Raw genomic sequence first — 4204 nt, forward strand, 5'->3', positions numbered from 1 at the left:
TCTCAGTCGGACATTGGCCGTGTCTCAGCAGTAGGCTTAGCCAAGGATCGGGGGGGGGCGTTACCCCCTGTAAAAATACTAGGCATTATTGTATCACTATATTATTTTTCAGCTTTTATATATCATAAACTCGTTTTGTATCATTTAATAAAAATAAATAAAACTTCTATAAACACTATTACATTTTATTTGATTTGTTTTAATGGACATTCTAATTTATTGACCCCCCGAGAGTATAACAGTCAATCCTAGGGTCAATGGCTCACATCATGTTGCTGCAAAATTACCCTTCACAGTTTGGGCCTTGGTGCGCTATAAGCGTAAAGGTCAAATCCGACTATTCTATCTGAGTAGCCAAAAAGTTGGCGACAGGTGTTACTGACCAAACTGTCTTTCCTTTAATCGTATTAGTTTTAAATGATTGCCGAGATCCATTGCGTAGCTTTACGCGACTATCTCCAAAACATACAAAATTGTCAGCAGATTAAAAAGCCTTTAATATAATTTTTTTTACAATTCAAGAACTACAAATCTTGTATGTTATAGTGCAAAAGTTTTTCATGTTAATTAAGAAATATAACTCATTTTATCGCCTTCCCTGCTTTCTTTATTTTATGACAAATACAACAAAGAAAGCGAGATTTTGACTTCGGATAAACTGGTTTAACTGGAGTATTATTTATATATCTAATTACAATGGGATAGTTAGCATAATATCTTCTGTTTGAAACTTTTCTGGCCGATTTATCTTCTTTAGATTATAACTCTTCATTTTAACACTTATATCTAGACATAACACATGTATCCTTTACATTCATAGTTTTGGAAGACATCGGTATTCAAAACGATATTTCCTTTCTAACCGTTAATTTGTATAATTGAAGAATATTTTCGTAAAATTTTTGATTTCAGTTAAACAAAATCAGAATTTCGTTTGTTTGAAACAAAAAGCCACATTGGGCTATCTGCTGTGACCATCGCGGGGAATTAAACCTCGGTTTTTAGCGTTGTAAGTCCGTAAACTTACCGTTGACTTGCCAGGGGACATAAATTGAGACTCGAGAAACGACAACTTTTACCTTTTGAGGAATGATAACAATGTTGTTTAACCAATAATTTTAAAGAATCTGTGCATAATCCTTTATAGTTTGTTTGTTTGTAATTAAGCACAAAGATACACAATGGGCTATCTGTGCTCTGCCCACCACGGGTATCGAAACCCGGATTCTAGCGTTGTAAGTCCGCAGACATACCGCTGTGCCACTGGAAGGGAGCTCCTTTATAATACAACCAACTTTAGATATTTTAAACAACATCTAAATAAGTGAAAGGTTTCTGAAAAACAGTTTAATAGACGGTAGTTTTTGTGTGTGTCCTATTATCTCTAAGTAATCATTTAATTATGTTAACAAAGTGACGTCTTATCGCAGACGCAAGTTGTGACCCCAAGGGCAACGTGTTTTGCACTTGTGTTTGGTCCACCACGAAGTCCCAATCATTACACAGGATATTTTAAACCAGAGGTTGAAGGGTTTTTGTTACGGACTTTTTTTTTCTGAGGAAGGATATTCGTATTAAAAGATTGTTAAACGAAGTAGAACAAAGGAAACAATGTTACAAAGAAGAGATCCTTCAACATTCTCCATGGAAACAGAAAATAACTGAGCAAACAGCATCTATTCCGAAACCACACAACAAGTCAATACAGAGCAAAGTCCTCAGCCGCAAAATGAAGGTTATCATTACGAAAGAGAATCATCTAACCATAAAACCCACTGTGATAAAGCTGGGCATATCTCCTGGTAATTATACGACTTATAAACCAAAAGTTCACAACTCCACCCCCCACACACACACCCTGTTAAATTAGGGACGGCTAGCGCAGATAGCCTTCGCGTAGCTTTGTGTGAAATACATAACAAACCAAACCCCCTTAGAATTACTTTCCTCCATTGTCGATCTTGTTCATGCTGATGGCCATGATTTCGCATCGTTTCCCAGCACCGCAATATTCACTGTTACGAAGGTCAAAAATGCCAAGTTTATATCACACAGTTTGACATATTTCCCACAGAGTCTCTACTGTACAGAGTAGTTGTCTTCTGATAACACAGTTAAGCAGACCAAATACACACACGTCCAGTGGAGTTACATAGAGGACTTGATAAATTTCTTCAAACATCTTTCTTATGAAAACAGGCATTGATCATCCGGTTAAAATAATTAACTATATTCGGCTCATACGTGTAAAAGGAATCTCTTTTGTCTTTCTCTAATTAAAAAAATTTAGTTTGTTTTGTTTTGAATTTCGACAGCTATTTACGCTAGCCATCCCTAGCTTAACAGTGATAGACTAGAGGGACGGCAGCTAGTCAACACCACCCACCGCCAACTCTTGGACTACTGTTTACTACCAAATAGTGAGTTTTACAGTCTCATTATAAGGCATGGCGAAGTGGTTAGGGAGCTCGACTCGCAATCTGAGGGTCGCGGGTTCGAATCCCCGTCCCACTAAACATGTTCGCCCTTTCAGTCGTGGAGGCATTATAGTGTGACGGTCAATCTCACTCTTTATTGGTAAAAAGTAGTCCAATAGTTAGCGGTGGGTGGCGATGACTAGTTGCCTTCCCTTTAGTCGTTCACATTTTCAGTATATCTTTAGATCCGTTGAAAATAAGTATATTCGGCATTTTCAGTTTAACTTTAGATCCGTTGAAAATAACTATATTCGGCATTTTCAGTTTATCTTTAGATCCGTTGAGAATAACTATATTCAGCATTTTCAGTTTATCTTTAGATCCATTGAAAATAACTATATTCGGCATTTTCAGTGGATCTAAAGATAAACTGAAAATGCCGAATATAGTTATTTTCACCGGATCTAAAGTTAAACTGAAAATGCCGAATATAGTTATTTTCACTTGATCTAAAGTTAAACTGAAAATGCCGAATATAGTTATTTTTAACGGATATAAACTGAAAGTTATGTATTCCAAGCTGGTTGGTTTTACACAAAAATAATTAATAAAACTGAAGAAAATTATAAAGGAAACCGCTTTTCACTTTTTTTAAAACCAAGGGAACATTTCATTTGTTATGTGTCATTCATTTTGAAAATTGTTTTTTAAGATTATCCTCTTATTCCGGTACATGTTTTCCGGTATAACTTATAAGTACTTGGTTTATAATTACTTCCAAGTCCATGATTTACACACCTCGTTTGTCACCACGTTTTACATTTAGCAGACACGTTATTCTTCGCTTTATGGGGTCCAAATGAACGACTCGCCCACTAAGATAGTCTTCGAAATACGGAACAAAGCAGTATTACTAATTATATGAGTGATTAAGCAGCTCTTATATCAAAATCAAATGAAGGTTATACAGGCTGTAAACGCCCCCCTGCCTGTTGCCTACAAAGTATGTGTTTTATTCAACAAGTTCCTGGTTTAAGATTAATTATCACGAGGGATAGGGCTGAAATTTCTCTGAATAAAACGTTCGAACTACAGGCTCCCCTTGGAGTCGTTTAATCTCGAGTTAATAAGTAGGTAGAAGGTTATAATTAAAACCCTCTAAACACAAGGGTATGTGTTTGCGTCATATGCTCTAAATAAAAGCGAAGCTCAGATACGTTTATAAATAAAAGGAGCGACAACATGAATTATATGAATGTTCGTTGAATATAAACAGATAATATATTTGATTATTGGTGTCAGAAGTGGTCTCACAAGAGAGGTAACACATTAAATCAAGTAGAAAAAAAGAATATATAATTTTATTGTTGTCAAAATTTTTACACCAACATGTGTTGTTAGTTTACGTTTAATAAAATCTCTGAAGAAAGTGCTGTGAGGTAAGTAGCTGTGATAGCGGTAAGTTTTAGGGAGATACGACGCTCAAATCCGGGTTTCGATCCCCTGCCATGTACACAGCATATATCCTAATGTGGTTTTGCTTTGAAATAAACAATCATTTTTTGTTTCTATTATGATGTTGTCAAATTATAAAATAAACAATCTTTTTTGTTTCTATTATGATGTTATCAAATTATAAAATAAACAATCTTTTTTTTTGTTTCTATTATGATGTTGCCAAATTATAAAATAAACAATCTTTTTTTGTTTCTATTATGATGTTGCCAAATTATAAAATAAACAATCTTTTTTTGTGTCTATTATGATGTTGTGAAATTATGAAAGAT

Source organism: Limulus polyphemus, unplaced genomic scaffold (assembly GCF_000517525.1).
Source record: "Limulus polyphemus unplaced genomic scaffold, Limulus_polyphemus-2.1.2 Scaffold2529, whole genome shotgun sequence".
Classification (NCBI taxonomy): Eukaryota; Metazoa; Arthropoda; class Merostomata; order Xiphosura; family Limulidae; genus Limulus; species Limulus polyphemus.